This window comes from Monodelphis domestica, chromosome 8 (genome assembly GCF_027887165.1).
Source record: "Monodelphis domestica isolate mMonDom1 chromosome 8, mMonDom1.pri, whole genome shotgun sequence".
In the NCBI taxonomy this organism is placed as follows: Eukaryota; Metazoa; Chordata; class Mammalia; order Didelphimorphia; family Didelphidae; genus Monodelphis; species Monodelphis domestica.
In genome coordinates, this window is record NC_077234.1 from 163,281,805 (window position 1) to 163,303,693 (window position 21,889).

Here is a 21,889-nt window from a genome sequence, read left to right on the forward strand (position 1 = left end):
GGACGAGAGTGGGAGGCAGGGGTGTAGAAGGGAAGAAATTCAGGTGTGCTTTCCAACCAAGGCGAATCTGTCCTTGTAGCAAAGTCCAGAGGGAAGGAAGAGCCGGAATGGGTGGGAACAGCTAGAGATATTGGCTACGCCTAACCTAGGGCCCACTTAAGGCTCCTTTAGCCGGGTGGGACGGGCTTTTGTGGCAGCTGATCCCTCCGGGATTAACCCCTTTACCGCCAGTGGATAGATGTGGCGGGCGAGAGGAGGAGCGCGGCAGTGGAGGAAAGGGGTGGCGCGAGTGCTTTCGCAGCAAAGACTTGCTCCTGTCCCCAGGGGGCCGCCGAAGGGAAGACACACATAGGTGGGTAGTTAGGTGGGACACCACTTCAGATTACCCCAGGGAGAAACTGGGAGAAATCCTGGGGTCCTGGCACCCTCAGTTATTCTGTACAAACCCCTAGATGTCTTCGAGGTTTACCTGTTTATCAGCCTCGCTAGTTTTCTTTCTTTAAAAATCAGCAAACCTGGCCCTCGCTTTTAAAAGAAAGAAAGGCTCAAATCTGTCTCTTCCTTCTCCCATTTTTCGTTTCCTCCTTGGTGGTGTCGCAGAGAAAATATGCCCCGACCTTCAGTTACAATAAGAAACTAGGGGTAGGGAGTCCCGCGAGGAGCTTGGAGTAGGGGGTTATCTCTCCCAGGAGAGGGGAGCATTGTTTGCGCCGGGTTGGGAGGATGGGTGACAATCCTTAGCCCAGCAGCTTCTACTGCAGGGGTGGTGGCGGCGGCGGCGGCGGCGACAGCCTCCCCAGCAGCCTTGGAGCTTCTTTTGGGCGCTGCCCCCCAAGCTGTGTCCCTGGGACCCGGGGCGTGTCCTGGGGTCTCCCCGGGAGCTTGGGGCGGGGCGGCGCCTGAGAAGCTGGCTGGCTGGTAGCGGGGACGAACGCTGGAGGGGGCTGTAGCTCTCCCTCTCCCTCTTCTCTTCCCGGTCCTAGCTTCCCCTTCCCCCCACCCTCTCCAAGTTACCCCCTCCCCCCTCCGGAGGGGGCAGGCTTAGGGGCGGGGAGGTGCGGCGACCGCGGCGGTGGAGCTGCTGAGTTCAGTTCCCGCTCGCCGGCCGGGTCTACCGAAGGCTAACTAGTCTCTAGCGCCTTTGCAGCCGCCGTTCCTCCTTTGAATTTTATTTGGGGGGTGGGGAGGGAAAAGGGGGCGGGGAAGGAAAGAAGCACAGCCACCGCCTCTCCGGTTTCTCGCGTGCAAATGGTGTTTGCCTAGGCGTCGAGTCGGACATGGCGACCCTGAGCCCGCTACCTTCCCTCTCCTTCTCCCCTCGTCTTTCGTCCTACTGCTCCTCCCCTTCTCCTCCATCCCCGGGAGCCCTTTAATGGCTCGGACCTCCGCCGGCCCCTGCCAGCTCTACTTGCGCGCCGGAGACGGGAGCCACCAGTGCCCGGGAGTATTAATAGAAAGCAGCCGCCGCAGCCCCAGCTCGGGAGCCGTGCGAGCAGCAGCAACAGCAGCAGCAGCAGCAGCAGCAGCAGCAGCAGCAGCCTCCCTCAGCAGCCCGGGGCCCGCGGCGCGGGGGAGGAGGGGGAGGAGGAGGAGGAAAAGGAGGAAAGGCGGGGGGAGCAGCGAGAGCCCGAGCCCCGGACGTCGGGAGAGCCGCGGCAGCTCCTGCCCCAGCCCGAGTCCCAGCCCCAGCCCCAGTCCCGAGACGTGGAGGTAAGTATGGGCTGCTATAGGAACAATGAAGGTTGAGGAGGGGGTGTGTATATGGAGGCCAGGTCGGAGGAAGGAGTGCAGCGGACTTGTGTCCCTGAGGGGGAGGTGTGGGTGTGGGGAATGGGGGGGTTAACTGCAGCTGCAGCAACTTGTGGAAGTCGCTTGGGCTACTAGGGAAAGCTGGGTGGTGGTGGTGAAGGGCCGAGGAGAAAGAGATTGGATCTTGGGCGGCCCCTGGACGTGGGGGTTGGGGTGTGGGGCAGGTGAGGATGGTTTCTCCTAGGTAAGAGATGGAGTGGTGGGTGGGGATTTTAGAAATCCCAGGTTCTGGTTCCTGGGCCGGGCTGGTGGCCGCTGCGGTTAACATAACAATAGTAGGGGACTTCGGATGCCTTCTTGGACTCGCGGGACTGAGCTAGCTAGGGAGGACACTTCCCTTTGCTCTTTAGCCCTCCCCCTGAGGAATCCCAGGGATTCTGGGTCTCCTGCTCCTTTCATTCTTAACCCAACTACCCCGCCCCATTACCCCCCCCCCCCCCCCACTTAGTGACAGCATTTGGGAAGCTTCTTTTGGACACTGAACATGTAAAATCTTAGTACCTAGAGCTGAGCATTAGGGGGGGTGGCTGTTAAACCTGATCGTGTGTCCTGTGAAGTGTCCCGAACTTGTCCAGATCTGGTAATAAAGTTCCACTGCAGTCCCTAGACCTGGGTGACAAAGACGAATTTGGTCAGAGCACAAGTTGGATTTCATCCATCCCTCCTCCCCTTCCCTCCTCCGTCCCCCACTTCCACGTGTGGCAAACTTCTATCTATAAAAAAAAAATGTGCACATTTCAAAAAAAAAATTTGAATGTGATTTTAAGATCTTTAAGTTCTGGAAACTTTAATGTGTGATCCAGCTTGATGCTGAGGGTGCAACTGTTTATTTTTAAATCAAAGGATAAATTCCTCTTAATGAGTCTGAAGTGCATTTATAGCTGTAATGCCAAATGGACAACTCATTGCTTCCTGCTGGTTTGGGGAATCTGTTCAATGTCCCCCTGATTGAACCTTACAAAGAAACGAGTTCCTGTCGCTCCTTGAGTTTGTTCAATGCAAGCACTTGGAGGGAAAAGAAAATCTTGATTTTCATCTGGAACAACTTAGCAGTCCACATGAAAGCAGTGTGGCCAGTGTGCCTTTTTTGTCCTGTTCCATGGTAAGAATCACATTGAATTCCCTCTTTATTTGTTTTGCAGACTAGTCAGAGTATAGACCTTTTCCTCTGTGACTCTTGTAATGCAGTGTTTTTTCCAGCACCTTTTTCTTCCTTCTAGCCCTCTTCTATAGCACATGTACTCCAGTCCATATGTGAACTCTGTTAGGATCTCAATAGATTCCCTGAAGAAACCTCTCCTTCAATAGACAGCGTAATCTTAGATCCATAACTGCCTTGCAGATTTTGTAAGAATTGGATATGGTCTGGATATGTCACCTGACTGTTATATATATTCATTTTCTTTCTCTTGCTTTTCCCATTTTAAGAGTGAGGAGAGCTTTGAAGATTGATTTTTAAAATTGGCTTCATTGTTCGGGTTAGGCAAAGAAAGCTCTTTGGTGTTCTGTACATCTGGCTGCCTCCTCCCTCCCCCCCCACCCCTTTTTCTTGCTGGGGAATGACCCAATTTGGTACATCATAGTCTTTCCCTCCTCTTCTTTTTTGGTGGCAGACCTGTCTCCTAGGCAGTTTGTCTGCAGAGGAATTAGAACAGAACTGTGTCCTTTAGTTATGTATGCATACAAAATGATGGAAATCAAGCCTATAGGATTGTTCTGTATTCTTACAACACAGATCTGTGGCAGGAATTGTGTTGGAATTAGTTCAACCATAATGAAATTTGCAGCTTGGTGGAGCCATGAAGAAATGGATTCTAGTCTAGCTCTATTACCCAGGGTAATTTTCTAAGGCTCTTATGTTGTAGAACAGTTGCCAACTTGCACTGATAAGAGCACTTGGACTTCATTACACAAGGGAATGAAACCACAGGTACAGATTCTTAAAAAAGAAAGAAAGAAATGTCATATTTAAAAAAAAATACCTGTCAATATAGTTATTTAAACTATACAAAACTCTACATACACATCTTCACAGCAACCCTGTGAGGTATGCATAAGAGGTATCATTAGCCAAATTTTACATATGAGGGAACTGAGGCTAAGGGAGATTAAGGGATTTGCTCAAACAGTATGTATCAGAACTATAATTCAAACTACCAGTACCTTAGTTACCTGCTTGTTAATTACTAGGAGTTATTTAATTTGGCTAATCTAAATCTCACTATTATGTGAGGTAAGAAGTATTGATAATGGAAGTGGGATGTGACTCTGAGAGAGAGAACTAGATTCTAACCCTTCCAGGTATAACCTGGAAAATCTGTCGCTTGTTTGCTTAATGTGGAAGGTGAAGAGGGTTATCATATAAGTTTTTCAGATGTGACTCCTAGTCCCTGTGATTTTAGAGAGCATATTTCACTGGTAAGTGGAAATACTGGCAACTGAAGGATATATTGTGGAGTATGGTTTTTCTTCTCTTTCCTTCTATATCCTCTTTCTCAAAGAACCTTGGAGATTAAATGTCATTAAATCATATTAGAATATTGATGCTACTTTGGCAGGCAGTATTCCATCAGTTATGTTTTAGTTATCCTTATTAATTTTTCTTGATTAGTTATAGAAATTAAGTCATGATAATACTGAGAATATAAATTGTAGAAGTATCATTCACACAAAAAGTTTCCAAGAGATTTAATTACTTGTTGAACATTAAATGCAGTGCAGAAATCTACACTCCTCAGCAATCATTGTGCTTATAGATATTTGACTGTAATTCACTGGGAAAATAAGCAATCTGAGAATATGATTTTGAATAATAATAAGATTCTAACTTGAAATGAACAAGTTCAAAGAAAGAAAATTTACTTAACATGTTGAAAGTTCTAGAAAAGTTGCTTTTAGAATTTCTCCAGAAAATGAAGAAAACTGTTTTAAGTAAAGATTCTGACTTAGCATTTTTGTAAGTTGATGATTAGGTTCTTTAAACAATACATTTGCAAACACTCCTGTTCATGCAATGTATTTTGAGTAATGTCTCTTTTACCTATTTGAAGATTTTGCTGCTGATAGTGATGATGCTTATCCTTGTGGATGAAGGCTGTTGCTGCAAGTGACTCAGTTATTTTGCTCCTGGGCACATAGTTAATCTGTCTGCAGGTTGGCTATGGATTGTGGAGACTTCGTGTTTGTGGAGTCTTTGTCTTCCATTCATGTTAGTTATGTGCTGGTTTTGTTCAAATTGGGGCCATCCCATCTCTGATTACTGAATCCCAAGTTGATCTCTTTATTTCTTTTGCTTGTACTAGTCTCTTGATTGTGCTGCTCTGCAAAAATCTCCTCTTACAGAAAGTATTTGATAGCATTTCTTCTGTTCTTGGTGTTGACATTACTTACATTATGGTTTAGGAACTGCTTAGGTATTATGCTGTTACTTATTTTCAAAATTTCCAATTTAAAGTAAAATTAACTAGCAAACACTCTGGCCATCAAAGACCATGACAAAGTAAAATTTTAAAATTTGCTTTTCTTTTTTATTATGAAATTATTAACAGACACAAACATTTTAGAATAAGAGGAATAAAAAGAGATTGAATAGGAAACATTTAAAACACCAATTTTCTTTCCCATCCACCCCTCCCCCAATTGAATAGAAGGGGGAAATAAAACCCTCATCCCTCCAAAAATCAAAATTCAGCATTGATCATGGTAAAAAAATGTATGTCTTATTCTGAATTTTAATTAATCACTTATTTGGCAGGAGGTGAATAGCACCATGATCCTCTTGAATTGTGGTTTTCATTGAAATAATCAGAGTGCTAAAGAGTTATTTCAGAGTTATTTTGCTTCATAAGGTTGGACAAATATATTTTGGAATCATTTCTTGCTAAATCAGATTTTTGTTTTTACTCAGTGTTTCAAAAATGTTTAGTTCTTTTTAAAGAGGAAAAAGGTTTTTTTTAAGTCTAATTTATTTTTCTCTCTCTTTCCATGTGTGCCATTTAGACCATTTAGCATTATAGTATCCTAGTAATACTAAAGCTAAAAGCTTTAGTTGAGACATTGAAGAAAAAAATATATTGTGGCTGCAGAATTTGATACTTGGACCAAGAAATACAATGTGACTCTTAGTATCTGTGTTCATTATTGCCAGTGTTCTTCAACTTTGACCTGTAACTTCCTTTCTATTGAAGTGTTGAATGAAGATTGCCAGGCATGCAGAGGATTTGCAGATTGAATTCATGTGGGAAGTAGATGAGTTCATTCAAATTTCATGTGTAAAGTTGTTATATGTGACCATAAGTTTTCAGGAGAGACACCATAAGCTAACCTGGGATGCATTTAGCTTCTAAATGATGGAAAAGTCTGCTTGGACTCTCATTGCCAGTGATCTCTTCTGAGCTGTATAAAGATACAAGATTTTATTCTAGCTTGATAGTTTGCTTTAAATTATATCACAAAGATGGGGAAATACAATTTTAAGATGGCCTTTGGTTTTTTTTGGGGGGGGGGGTTGGGTTAGATATCAACAATGATTTTATCCTTTAGTCTTTTTAGCCTTTTGTTCTTTTGATATTTTTAATGGCTGACAACTTCCTAGTATTCTGGGGGGTTAGAAATGAAAATCTCAATTATCTTGATTTACTTTGAATTCTACTAATCTTTCTAAGAAGCACTTAGAATATAATCTTACCTTTAGATGCCTAATTCTTTCCCTTTTCCCCATCCTAAAATTGAAAAAAAACATCTTTGTACTTGTCAAATGAATAGTCTATCTTTATGAAATATTAAATATTATGGAAATGATTTCCAATGATCAGCCTAAGGTTAATGTCATCATTTTTAACTCAGAAGATGACTGCTTCATGTAGCATGCTGTACAAAGAAGTCTAACTTTGGTCAGAACTTACTTTTTACTGTTAAATGACTTGTTGAATTAAAACCCTGCCAAAAGTGGATCCTGGGATTGCTTGTGGGGAAGTCAGTCCACTAGGATGAACCAGCTCTTTTGGAGCTAGGTCAATTGACTTGTTCATCTTTGAAAGTATAATAGTAGTTTTTTTCCTATGATTTATGAAAAATATGTGGGAATTTCAGGTCAGGTCACATTAAACTTCATTATAATTTTCATGTGCTTGATCACAACATATGGGAATTTTGTTATTGCATCAATAAAACTGATCTAAAAGGAGCTATAAAATGAAAATATTACATGCCTATCTTAAAAAATACAGGAAATAAGAGCTGAAGATTGCAATCAAACAGATGGTCTGAAAGCAAAAATGAAAAGTTGTTCCTTCTCAGAGTGCAGAAGGAATTTGAGGAAGAGATTATTATATAGATTTGATTTAATAGTTACCATTTATGTAGCACTTTATAAATATTATCCCTACAACAACTTTGGGAGGTAGAATCTATTATTTTCATCTTACAGCAAAGGAAATTGAGGCCAACAGGTTATTTTCTTTGGTTCATACAACTAATAAATATCTGAGACTGGATTTGACCTCACATCTTTCTGACTCAAGGTCCAGTGCCCTGTCCTCTTTGCTAATTACAGAAAAGATATCCCAGAAAAAGTAAAGTGTTACCTCTAAAATAAGATAAACACAGCCTTATCAGAAGGGTCATTTCTCTATAAACCTAAGAAATATTGTTATTTTAATTCATATTGCAAGATGCTTTAGAAGAAGAGCTGATAATTACTTCTGTTATAAATTAGAATTTTGTATATGTTTGTCTTAAAACAAACAATAACTTTACCTTCTGTCTTAGAATCAATACTGAGTATTGGTTCCAGGCAGAAGAGTGGTAGGGGCTAGGTATTTGGGGTTAAATGAATTGACCAAGGTTACACAACTTGGAAATGTCTGACGAGGATTTGAACACAAGACCTCCCAACTCTAGCCCTGACTCTTTATCCACTGAGACACCTAGCTGCTCCTGTAAAGTTTGTCTTGTAACTTATTCAAGAGTATTCAAACTGTGATCTTTGCCAATCTGCTGATTATAAGGTTGAACTTCATAGTCAACTTTGACATATTTCTCTAATCATTGGTGATTCAGAACATTTTTTAATATGGCTGCTTAAACTTTGAATTTCTTTTTTTTTTCCTCTTATAATTACCTATTATCAATTGAGGGAATGGCTTTTATAAACTTTCTCTCTCCCCACTTGACCTCCCTGGTTACCTTTAAATCCCAACTCAAATCTATGGAAAGCCTTCCCCAACCCCTTTCTTTGTTAATTATTTCCTACTCTTTTCATATCTTGCTTTGTATATTTGTTTGCATGTTATTTCCCCCATTAAACTGTAAACTCTTTGAGTTCCAGAAACTGTCTTTTGCCCATCCCTCCAGTATGAACTATAAACTCTTTGAGGGCAGGGACTGTTTTTTGCCTCTTCTCCTCCCTCACCCCAATACTTAGCATAGTGCCCAGAACATGGTAGGTGTTTAATAAATGTTGATCGATTGATATATCTTGGAAATAAGACCATTAAGAGAGAAAACTATTGCAAATATTTCTTTCTCAGCTTTCTCCCTTTTTAATTTTAAATGCATTTGGTTTTGTTTGTGCAAAAACTTAAATTATACATAATCAATTGGTCAATTAATCTTCTGTGATCCTCTCTATTCCTTCCTTGTTACTTCACAGACTGTTCCCTTATCCTTAAATATTAAAGGTAATTTCTTCCTTGCCTTTCTATGTGTCTATGAGATCTTTTGCATCTTGACCATGTATCCATTTGGAACTTATATTGGTATATGGTGTAAAATGCTGGTCTAAATCTAATTTCTGCCAAATTACTTTTCAGTTTTCCCAGCAGTTTTTGTCAAAGTCAAAGTCCTCATCTTGGTAGCTAAGTAGTCTTTGGATTTATCAAACTAAAAAATACTAGGTTAGGTTACTTTTTATTGTACACCCAATTTGCTTCACTAATCCACTACTAAAATTTTTTTTTAATTAAAACCCTTACCTTCTGTCTTGGAGTCAATACTGTGTATTGGCTCCAAGGCAGAAGAGTGGTAAGGGCTAGGCAATGGGGGTCAAGTGACTTGCCCAGGGTCACACAGCTGGGATGTGTCTGAGGCCAGATTTGAACCTAGGACCTCTTGTCTCTAGGCCTGACTCTTAATCCACTGAGCTACCCAGCTACCCAGCTGCCCCCCTTCTGTAACTTATTGCAACTCCCATTCCACCAGTTACCTTGCCTGAGATTTTATAGATTGCTGCTTGATAATCTGGGGAAGACTTCCATCTGAGTCAAATCATGTAGGGAGTATGATTATCTACCTGAATTCATTCCTCAATGATTATTGAACTCACCACATTATTCCCTCACTCTTTCCAGTGATTCTGTATCCCTAGCTATCATTGTTCAAACCTCTGTCCCTCATCTTTTCCATCCCATTGCTCTCCCGCCCAATGTTTTGCTCTAAAGCAACCACCATTTTGGCGGTGTTTTTTGGAATGCTTAATCCAAAGGTAACATGTTCTTTCATTTTAAACCGTTTCCTTTCTCATTCCTTCTTCTTGCTCTCATTGAGACTTGGCTCTCTCCTAATGCCATTAGCTTTCTTGGCCACCCTTTCCAAGCACTGGCTGTAATGTCACTCATATTCCCTGACTCATTAAGGTGGGGAGTTGGAATACTTTTTCCTTCCCATTGCCATGTCAGGCTTTCCTTCTACCACCATTAATTACTCAGTAATTAGTCCTACTTTGAGTTTCATTTATTCCATATTTACAGTCTAATCAAGGTTCTGGCAGCTGTGATCTAACAACCTTTAAAACTCTCTTCCTTTTTAAAACTTTATTAATTATTCCAAGTTAGATGTAATTAAAAAATAATTCATTTTTATTTTTTAAAATAAAAAAACCCCTTTCAATCAGTATTATGAATACTATGTATTGATTCTAAGGTAGAAGATTGGTAGATTAGTAAGAACTAGCCTAGGAAGAGAGAGGGACTAGGGAAAATTGGGAAATGGGGCCACACAAGGGATGGCATATTTATCTATATAAGAGAGAGATATGCTTGCCACAGAAAAAGGGTGCTTCCTAGTGTCCTTCATCTTGTAGGCAGCCATTCCATTTCAATCCCTAGCACCTTCTGTAACTTTTTTTTTAAACTCTTACCTTCCATCTTGGAGTCAATATTGTGTATTGACTCTAAGGCAGAAGAGTGGTAAGGGCTAGGCAATGGGGGTCAAGTGACTTGCCCAGGGTCACACAACTGGGAAATGTCTGAGGCCAGATTTGAATCGAGGACCTTCAGTCTCTAGGCCTTTCTCTCAATCCACTGAGCCACCCAGTTGCCCCCTAAATATTCATTTTTTTAAAGAAAAATTTGAGTTCTGAATTCTCTCCCTCTTACCTCTCCCCTCTCCTTGTGAAGGAAAGGCTTTTGTAAACATATGGCCATATTAACTATGTTGCCGAAGAAAACACAAACAAAAAAGAAAATTAGAGAAAGTAGAAAAAGAATGCTTCGAGATGTATGACATTTTTCTTCATGGGTCCTATAGAATTATTTTGGATTGATGTCGTGATTAGAGTAGCTATCTTTCACAGTTGTTCTTCCTTACAATATTGCTATAATTGTGTACTCTGTTCTGTTTCTGCTCATTTTATCTCATATTAGTGTTCCCAGATTTTTCTGAAATCATCTTGTTATTTCCTATAGCACTGCAGCTTTTTCATTTATTCCCCAATTATTGGGCATTCCATCAATTTCTATATCTCTGCCATCAAAAAAAGAGCTGCTGTATTTGTTACAAATATACTCCTTCTTAAGTGAGTTCATATCTGACAGTCTTTTCACTTCACCTCAAACTTATTTTCCTTCTCCTTCATTTCTCCCTTCTTAACTTTCTGATTGCTGTTGAGGACACTACCATCCTCCAAGGTTCTAAACTTAGGTGCTATCCTCAACTCACTTTACCCTCACCCTATCACCCCATATCTAGTCAGTGGCAAAGTGTTTTCAATTCTGCCTTTTTAATAGCTTTCATTTAGTCCCTTTGCTCTCTGACACTGCCATTATCCTAGTCCAGGCCTCCATTAGGTCATATGTGGGCTTTTGGTTTGTTTGTCTTTAAGTCTTTGCTCTGTCCAGCTCATCTTTCAACTCCTGTCTCTATTACCGCAGAACCAAATACAAAATCCTTTGACTTTTAAAGAATTTCATAAGTTAGCCCACTTCTCTGCTTTCCAGGCTATTTATGCCTTGGTCCTTTCCATGTGATCTGTCATAGTCACACTGACCTTGCTATTCCTCAAACATGACTGTCCATCTCTCTACTCTTTGTTTTTTTATCACCTGTCTTCATAATTTTTTCCCTCCTCATCTCTACCTCCTGGCTTCCTTCAATTCCCAGATAATATCCTACCTTCTACAAGAAGCTTTTCCCAATTGCCCTTCATTCTAGTGCCTTCCTTCCACTATCTCCAATTTATCCTGTTACTTGTTTGTATGAGGTTATTCACTTGTTATCTTCCCTATTAGGTTGTGAGATCCCAGAGACAAAGGCAAAAGATCCTCAGATTCTTTAGTATCCTCAGCAATTAGCAGTGTGTTTGGCACATGTTAGGTGCTTAGTAGTATTTGTGGACTTGATCTATTGATAACTAGTACCTATCCCTAGATATAAAATAAGTTATCTAAAGAAACTTTGAATCCATAAAGACTATAAGATCAAATGTAAAATACTTATTTTTTGAGTTGTTATTGATTAATGATATTTGCCCTTTTGCTTTTTTTTCTTCCTTGGGTTAGGAATTAGGAACATTTGTATTTTAAAAGCAGTGAGTGTTTTCTGAATTTTTGAGAAAAATTTTTGTTGTTTTGTTTGAGTAATTCCCTTATAACTTGTTCAATTGTGTTTTCTGAAATTGGATTAAGTTTCTATTTCAGGTTGTTAGTCTTTTTCAAAGAGTCAGTTTTTTAGTTTTGGTAGCTTCTGGTAATTCTCTCATTTCGCCTTTCTCATTTTTTATTTTGATAATTTGATTTTTTAGTCATTTGTTAATAATTGTACTTATTGTATTTCTTTTATTTGTAATATTTGTAAATTGAATATTTACCCTTGAGTATATTTTCTATTTTTTGAGGGAATGCATTAAATGTTGAAGGTCCAGCTTTTTTATTAATTAGACTAAATTTTGTAGGATATGCTTTTTTGCTTTCATTTAAAAATGTTGCCATTTTAAAATATCACTTTCATTTCTGAATTTTTCATTTCTGAATTTTTTTCATGCCCATGGAACATTTGTGTAACAAAGATGAGGAAAGAAATAAGAAAGGGGAAAAATACAATTTTGCAATCATCTGCAACACTGATTTGCCAGGGTTCAAGACTCTCACTATTGTTTTGCCAGGGTTCAAAATTTTTACTATTTTGCTAGGGTTTATTTGTCTTACTGGGGTGTATGGGGTGCTCAGGGAGGAGTAATATCTTTGGTATGGAGGGCTTGTCGTGCCCTCCTAGGGCAGCTCTCCAGCCTCTGACCCTCACCTGACACCCAGCTCTCACTTGTGGCTCCTAGTAGCTGCTAGCATGCGGCAGCGGCCACACCCCGGGCAACGGCTTTGACAGGCTGGCTAAGCATTGTGAGGGTAGCCATAGGGTCATCGTGGACCCCTGGTGAACTAGGGCTTTGCTCACCCAACATGTGAAGACTGTTTCGGCGGAACAGGCGGAAGAAACCAACAAGAAGGTTCAACGGCTGAGATGGCGATGCAGCAAGGCACTGTGGAGTGCTTAGGGCGTGTTGGAGCACAAAAGACAACAGGGCCATCCAATGCAGCTGAGAAAGTCTCCAGGTATAATGACTTTTCATGCCACTGGACCCAGGCTTCCAACACCGAGAGAGTGGGACTGTCTGTGCATTGACTTTTCCACTTAAATCTTCATGCACAAGTGTCTTTGTGCACAAAAACACACAAAGACAATCGTCATCCTCGGTTACCGAGAGACTACTACCATTTGTCTTACTACACCTCCCATTAGTCTTTACTCCATTGCTCACATTTATTATGTCATTGTCTAAATATTCTTTCCCACAATCTTCATTCTGATTTTCTATAACTGTACTGTCTTGATCACACTGTCATAATGTACATGCTCCCTTTTTTGGGTCTGACTTTTAGCTATTTCCCCCAGCCACCTGAGAGTATTTTGGACATGCTCCTGATTTTATAAAATCCTGCATTGTGTGTAAGTCTGGGGCTTGTTCAGAACTATGGAAGGATCCATGATTGCAATTATTATTGTACTCTTGTCTCTGGTATCTATTATTGAAATGGTTACATCCATAAGAATTCTGCCTAAAGCCATTGTTGTAATTGAATGAGTTACTTCGGTTTCCCCTAAAACCTTGTTCAGAAAACTGTTCTCTGAACTTACATTCCCTTATCATGTGTCCAATTCTATTACAAAAAGCACCTTGGTGGATTTTGTCTGCTCTGCCTAGGATTGTAATTATTCTTAGGTGACTTATAGGACCTAAAAGCTGCCAGAGTTTTAACCTGTTGGATTTCACTGTCTTTGAGTTTTTGCTGTGCTTCTTTTAATTGTCTTTTCAGGTTGTCAATTTCGTTCTTGTCATCTGACTCTGGTTTTTTTCATCTTTATAAATATAAGTAGCTGTCCATTTGAGCTCCTCCAGTCCTGTTGAAAACCAATTTGGGCAGCTGCTTCGAAAAAAATCCCAAAATTGTTGGCATATGTGACTGATGTTTTTCTTCATCAATAAATTCATCCCAAGCCATTTTTCTCCACAGTCGATGATTTGGTCAAGAAAACTAGATGGTATCCCCCTGCTTTTTGCCTCAGTTGCTCAAACTTTGACCATGTCCCAGGGTGCTTTGAATTTGCTTTCATGGTTTCTAGTATAGGTGAGAATCTCAGAGCCCAATAAACAGGAACTGGGGTAAACCTTCTCAGGCAATGTTGGTAAAAACAGCAGGTATAGATAGAGCTTCTGTAAGATGCTCTCTCCAGTGAAAAAGGAACCTCCAAAGGCAGTTTAAAGGTTTCTCTTCTTCCACAAAAGTTTAAGGTAGAAAACTCAGAAGAGAGCAGCAGCCCTCCTCCCCTAGCTCAGGACAGGAAGTGGCAGTTGCTCACTCAAACACCTTCCTCCAGCCCCCTGTACATTCCAAGATCCCTTCCAGGATTCTTGGAATGAACTCATGCTAGTATCTCTTGAGACAACATCCAATATTATTAAATTTAACCCTACCAAAATCCAGCTTTCTGTAATCCCATTCTTATAGATTTCATCTATTGGCATCTGAAATATTTTACATCTTGTCCCTCAGCTCTGCAAAAAAGAGTTCAAGATATCTCAGAAATTCATTTGCCTCTGAGTTAAGGCTTGGTTATTTTAATTTTCCACCTTACAGTTTGTGGGTTATGATTGATTTTTTCCTATTGTTTCTCTTCTGGCATATTTTCTTCTACTTCTATGTTTTTGTGTTCTAAATCTACTATTTCCTCATTATGAACTTCTACTTTTTTACATAAGAAACAACATGGAATAGAAATCTGGTTTTGAAATCAGAAAGACACCAGATCAAGTCCTTTTACCTGACATAAATTCCTCATAATGCCATGCTGGGAAGTCATACAACCACTTGGTGCTCCATCCATCTCTGTAAGACTATGAAGGTTCTGAGTCATATTGATGGAAATTGTTCACTTAGTTACTCCTTATACCAGTGATGGTGAACCTATGGCATAGGTGCCAAAGATGGCATGCAGAGTGCTCTTATCTCTCGCCCCTTCCTGTCAAATTCATTACTAGAAAGGCAAAGCGACTCAGACAGCTCCCTTCTCCCTCTCCATCATACCTAGTGAAATTTTTTCATATCCCTGCCTGCCCCTCTGCCCAGCAGCCCACTGGGAATGCACAGTGGATAAGGTGGACAGCTCACAGGTGGCAGAGCTGGAGGGGAGTGGAATGCTTGGTATTATCCTCCCTCTCCCTACATTCACTGAGGACATTCTTGCTTTCTCCCTCCCTTGTTTGGGGTAAGGGGTGGCACATGGTCTCTGGGGGGGTGGACACAGCACTTGGTCTGAGGGGTGGGGTCAGGGCCCAGCACTCTGTCTCTAAAAGGCCATCACTGCCCTATACTAATGATGCCACAGTTCTAGGCCTTATCTCTAAACCCTTTTTAGGATGGATTTTATAACATATATTTTCTACGTTTATAATAAACATTTTTCATTTTAAGTTCTGTATTGAGAAAAGAACATTTTCAGATTTAGTTTCATTCCTAATGCATTTTTAAAGGTTCTTTTTTCCCCATTGTGGAATTATTTCAGAACTTTTTGCTGTTGTTTATTAATATTGAGGATGCAGAATCCTTTCTTTCATAAAATATTTCGGGCCTTTTTTCTTTCTTTTTTTTGAACCCTTACCTTCCATCTTAGAATCAATACTGTGTATTGGTTCTGAGGCAGAGGAGTGGGACATTCGTGTTAGGGAAGGTGGGTGTAGATGTAGCATCTTTTGGAGGGAGCCAACTTTACAATCATAAAAAAAAAAAAAGGATTATGAGATGTGTCAACCTAATAGTAAAAGGATAAGACTATAGGAAAGATGGAACTGACATGAATGGAGACAAAATTCCCTTTTTATCTCACATTTAGTTTTCTGTATTTGGTCACTATTTTATCTAATTTTATAGATTAATGATTATTGATACTTTGATTGTAATCATACTGAATAGTTCATAGAATCTTAGTTAGAAGGGGTATGTGAAGTCTACCTGTCCACTTTGGTTCCTTACTAAGAGTACTTAGAGATGTAGATTTGGAATGAGAATCTAAATAATTTGATTATAACAGGGAATGTAATCATATTACTACTTTAAAAAAATACTAAGTAATGTAGGATTTGGTGGAAATAAAAATAGCAATAGAAGTTAGATATTTAAGAAGCTGATATAACTTGCTTCAGAAAACAAAATGAATTGGAATTTTTCCTAGAGTAAATGTAGTGAAAAATAAGTGTAGCAAAAAGGTAGAAGAACCTGGAGAATAAGAAAAATACAGTGGTACCTTTATACATGAGCACCTTAAGTCACGAGCAATTTGAGGTCGAAGTTGTCTGGATTTCCAAGTCACGGAAGATATTTGAATCACCAGCTTCCATCAGTACAAGCAAGATTAAGGAAATGTTGAGGATTTGGGGGAAAATTAAACAGTTTATTGAAAAGACACACCCAGGAAAATTGCACCCAGGTTGTGTGTTGGAGCTGTGTGAGGACACTTTTCCCACACATGATCTCAGTGTTCTGAAAGGGAAGAAGAAACAAACTTCCAAGGAAAGGTTTTTGTTGAAAAGGTCTCTTAAGTGAAATTGAGAAAAAGTGTGGCAAAACAGTAAAAATTCAATGAACAAAATGATGGTAATTAATAGCAATTAAGTTTAGCAATAAAGTTACACATTATAAGTAATGTGTAAGGTCAATTTTGCATTTAAATGTAGCATTATGTGTGTCGAGAGTAAGTGATCTTAAGTGATAGCGCATGAAATGCAAACCTTCTCTCCCAGTATATTCACCTGACCTTGAAGGTAAATAACATTTTATAAATGACTTTATTTCTCTACATTCTTATTATCTATAAATATACCTATTTGTTATTTATAAAGTACATTTTCATATTTAAAAACATAAAACAAAAAATCCATGTGGTTTTTAGGGCCAGAATGGATTAATCACATTTCCATTCATTTAAATGGGGAAATTCAATTTGACATATGAGCAAATTGAGTTAGGAGCTTGGCCATGGAAAGAATTAAACTCATGTCAAGGTACTATTGTATCTTTAATAAAGATCATTCATTAAGTAAATTAAATAATCTATTGGATTAACTAGTACTTCTCTACCTATTATTTTATTGAAAGGAGAACCAAAGAGTATTTCTGTGGTGCCTTCCAGTTCTCATGATCCCTAGTTCAGTGATTCAATTGTGTGTTTTAAGTAACAAAAGGCCAAAGTCATCCCAGTAGGACATAAATATATAAAAAAGAAATTTCTTGTAAATGTTTATCTCAGAAGAAAACAGTTCAACTTTAAATCTATTTTTAAAATGCATATGTCTTATATGAGAATGAATACATGAATAGTAGTGTTCATTAAAGTATAAAACAGTTTGTAAAGCTTCAGTTAGGTAAAATGCCAGCTATTTTAACCATGGGAAAACAATAAACAAAGGCTAGTAAATACCTCGGAGGAACATGCCTTTTGGGATTAGTTCTGATAACGTTCATTTTCATGTTTTTTTAGCAGTTATTAAAAAATAAGATGATTAGAACACTGGACTGGTACTCATGAAGACTAAGTTCTTATTTCAGGTCAGCTAACTAGCTGTGTGATCTTGGGAAAATAATTTCATTCCTTTGATCTTCAATTTCCTTATCAGTAAAATGAATGGGTTGAATTAGGAAATCTCTAAGGTCCCTTACTGGTCTAAAGCTCTGTCATTTTTTGTGAAAGTCTGTTTCTATTTCTAAAATAGCAAATCTAGTTATTTTAAGCCAAACAACAAACCTGTTTCTTACTTATTTCTAATAGATCAAGAAAACAATAAATGTGTTATGAAAGACATATTTTAGTTCTGAAAAATTAAGGGGCATCTTGATAAATTAGCCTTGTCCAGAGAGTAAAAATAAGATTATTACTGTGTAATGTGGACTCTTGTTTTTACTGTTTGAGAAATAACACAACACAACAAAAATCTTCAAAAAATTTTAGGAGATAGCAGATTGACAGCAAAGGAAAGTGATAAATGTTGGAGGGGATGTGACTAAATTGGGATATTAATGTATTGTTGGCGAAGCTGTGAATTGATCCAACCATTCTGGAAGGCAATTTGGAACTTTGCCCAAATGGCACTAGAAGACTGCCTGCTCTTTGATCCAGTCATTCCACTGCTGGGTCTGTATCCCAAAGAGATAATAAGGAAAAAGACTAATACAAAAATCTTTGTAGCTGGGCTCTTTGTGGTGGCAAAAAATTGGAAAATGACGGGATGCCCTCTGATTGGGGAATGGCTGAACAAATTGTGGTATGTGTTGGTGATGGAATACTATTGTGCTCAAAGGAAGAACGAACTGGAAGAATTCCATGGGAACTGGAACGACCTCCAGGAATTGATGCAGAGTGAAAGGAACAGAACCAGGAGAACATTGTACACAGAGACTGAAACACTGTGGCACAATTGAATGTAATGGGCTTCTTTACTAGCAGCAATGAAATGACCCAGGACAATTCTGAGGGACTTAAAAGAAAGAACGCTATCCACATCTAGAGAAAGAACTGTGGGCATAGAAACACAAAAGAAAAACAACTGCTTGGTCACATGGTTCGATGGGGCTATTCTTGGGGATGTAGACTCTAAGCAATCACCCTAGTGCAAGTATTAATAATATGGAAATAGATATTGATCAATGACACATGTAAAACTCAGTGGAACTGCTCATTGGCTATGGGAGGGAAATGGGAAAGAACATGAATCATGTAACCATGGAAAAAGATTCTAAGTTAATTAAATAAATAAACTTAATTACAAAAAAATTTATTTAGGCTAAAGTGAGTTCTTTTCTACACTGCCCAGCATTCAAAATAGTATAATTCCTATTGGGACTATAGCTGAAATAAGTGTTGTAGGAGTAAATGGGGGCTACCCTACCTTCTTGATTTTAGGAATACTTGATATATTAGTCTTTCTCTTGATGAGAAAAGTAAACAGTGCCAAGGAAGGATAGGAATGGACAAATTTGGGCCTCTTATGGTTATTCTGGTTGATTAAGTGTATTCCAGTGGGTACACTCAACCTTGTGGTATTGTTTAATGGATGTTTTCTATTTCTTTCCTCACCATAGTATCTCATGTATTCCTCTCCTCTTGAGAGCCACCCCATATTACAAATAGTGTTTGTTTTTTAAGTGGAAAAATATCAGAGTAACAGATCAATACCATGAGAAATGTTTGAAAATATGTGCAATACCTGTGCACCTCCAGCCTTTATAAAAGGGATATGCCATATCTCTTCACTCTAATACTGCTTGATCTTTATAATTTTGTTACATTTACTTTTAATTTTTTTGGTATGTAGTTTTTTCCATTTATATTTTTGTGATTTCTGTGTATATTGTTTTCTTGTCTGCTTATTTCACTATGCCTCAATTCATATAGATCTTTACATACTTCTCTGAATTCATCACACAAATAAATCATATCACATTGCACACAGTAATATTCCATTATATGTACCACAATTTGTTTAGTCATTTCCCACTTGAATGGCATCTATTTTATTTCCAATTCTCAGCTATCACAGAAAGTTCTGCTGTACGTATTTTGGAGTAATGACTTCTTTGTGGTATAAGCCCAATAATATCTCTCTGGTTCAGAGGGTATGAACATTTTAACCACTTTTATTTGCATAATTCCAAATAGTTCCCAGAAAATGGTTGAAATATTTTGCAGTTCTACCAGAAATGAATTGGTGAAGCTGTCTTCCTTCAACCTCTATTTGACATTGCCTTTTTTCTATTTTTTTTGTCATTTTTGCCAATCTGTAGGAACCCTGTGTTTTTTTTTTCTAGGCTCCTCTGAGAGCACTCTGTGGCTAAAACCAAGAGTAGAGCATAAGAAATAGAAGTTATTTAATTGTCTTAACTTCCTTTTTTACTTTTTCTTCCTGAGCTTGGTTGACAGATTAGCAAAAATTAAAGATTAATTTTGTAGTCCTAGTCATATTAAAGCCTGTCATGTATCTGTACTATTTCAGAGAAGAATAGGGCTCACACACTTAGATTATCTATTCATTGATACATTTCAATGTAGACTACCTTTCACTACTGTCTTATTCTAGGATTATTGGAACTGTTTTTTGTTTTCATTTATCTGTCTAGCAAAGGTCTCTTAAAAATTACTTATTGCTGACTATTTGCCTTGCTTAAGAATCCTGAAATAATTTTGATCTATTTTAGCAAGTAACTAACTCCAAGGAAATGGGATAGGTTTGTGATTGTCTCATTCATTGGCCATCTAAAGCAGAACTATAGGGACAGCTAACAATAAGGAAAATTATAATAACTAATAGTGATATAACTCAGGAGGATTTACAAAACTCTTTATATCCAATAACATTGGAGTTATGGGGGGAGCAAGGGAGCTCATAATTAGGGTGATCTAGATAGAAGTGGATATTTCCTTTTTAGATGGATTATGTGCTCTTTTTATTTCATGTCCCAACTTATACAAAGTTGTAGAACTAAGAGAATACCAGAATTGTACTAAAGAAATATAGACCTTCCAATTTCAAGTCCACTATGATACTGGGCTTTCTCTTATACTTGAATGCTCATTTTTAGAACTAGAAACCTATTCTGAACTACTAGGCTTCTGTTGCTTTTAAAAGCTAAAATATTTTCTTCTCAAATACATATTATGACAGATTTCTGATAATTTCCTGTTCACTTTTCTTCTGCCCTATGTATTTACCCCAATTCTCAGCCTAGTAGTAATAAAAGGGATAATATAGTAAAATATACAGGGAAAACTCTTCTGTTAATAGGATAAGGTTGAAAAAAAATCAGCAACTAGATTTATCATTACAATATTATAATGAATTATTTTTTCTTCATGGAACTTTAATCAGATTGCAAAAGCTTTCAGATATAACTTGGTTTTGCTCTTGAAGATTGACCTTTTTTTTAAAGTAGTTGTTGGAACTCTAGATTTTTTAAAATTTCAGTTTTGATAAACTTTCTAATATAGATTTGGACAAAGTCTATCAATGTCAGCTTGGTCAGAAAGCTATGTGTTCTGCATCAGTGTACTAATGCTTCAGAAGAAAGAAGTTCTGTTTTTAAATTAAAGTCACATAATAAAAGGGCTAGGAAATGAGGCCTTCCACTAATGCTAATGTAATACCAGCATTCTCTTAGCAATTATGTGCTGGAGGCATCATAGTGGGAAATGGCCTCTTACTGGCTGATAAGCTGTCTTTCTTATCACCTAGTTTTCTTTTTCAGGTGCTGTGGGTGTTCTGCAACTCCTAGAGGAGGGAGTCCTTAAGGAGATTTTAATTAATCTCATGTGTATCTTTGATGTACTCTGATAATGACAATAATTCTAAAACCACCTTGTTAAAGTCAAGTGTGTGCAGTAGGGCACCCTCATAGAGGCATTTTCCACTGAAAATAGTTGTGGGCAGGTACTATTGAAGGATGCAAATGTGGGCTTGACCTTTGCGCATCTGTAGCTTATGGAAGTTTACCTGAAATATGCTTAACTCTCAACCAAGCAGAGAGGATAAATTAGAGCAAGCTATCTTGCTACTGTTCCCTGGATTGCAGTATTAAGGGTAAAATCCACCCTGCCTCCCTAACTTGCCTTGTTTTACATTTGGTTTGTGTGAGCAGACTCTTTATTTGACATCTAAAAATACTGTTTTAAAGCTTTGGAGAAACACTGGACTTGAAGTTAGAAAGCCTGCAATAAAGGATTGGGTTTGCCATTGGACTTACTGTGTTGCATTAGCAGGTAAATAATTTCTCTCTGGGTGTCATTGTCATCATCTGTAAAATAAAAGGTTTGGATGAGAGACTACCTGCTCTGATTCTACATTAAAAAAAAAAAAAAGCAAGCGATACAGAACAATTACAACCTTTGTGTACCTTCCTTTCCTTGTCTGTCAAATGAAGGAGTTTGACTAAGATGCTGTTCACTGTCCTAACTCCAAAATTCTGGTTCTATGACTTCCATCCACAGGCAAGTTTTTAAGGATGAAAAATCATCACAGTAGGGAAGATAAACTAGGACACCATACTTTGATTTGAGACAAAGCACTCATTTTCATTGGTAATCCTGTGACTCTCACATTTATGTCATGCCAAAGGATTTAGTAAGTACTGGGTTGTAGTTAGGCAAAAGCATTATGTAAATCTACTTTCTTACTTGTATGAAGTAAAGCAGCAGATGATAGACAAATGTTGAATTTCGTGTGCCTGCCCGGAAAATCCTTCTGGTTGTTGGGGAACCCTTTGTTTTG

The 21,889-nt window shown here is 38.6% G+C and overlaps 1 protein-coding gene across 2 annotated transcripts in view; it reads left to right on the forward strand.

Annotated features, from left to right (window-relative positions):
- Nucleotides 1-234: 234 nt before the first annotated feature.
- FARP1 (FERM, ARH/RhoGEF and pleckstrin domain protein 1) overlaps nt 235-21,889 on the forward strand; it is a 338,024-nt gene continuing 316,369 nt past the window's right edge. Inside the window, exon 1 of one of the 2 annotated variants that reach the window (XM_007501371.3) lies at nt 235-352. The gene's annotated coding sequence lies outside the window, so the exon portion shown is untranslated. Of the gene's footprint in view, nt 353-762; nt 1,711-21,889 lie in introns of those variants that run through there. The other variant, XM_007501372.3, reaches the window with a different exon arrangement.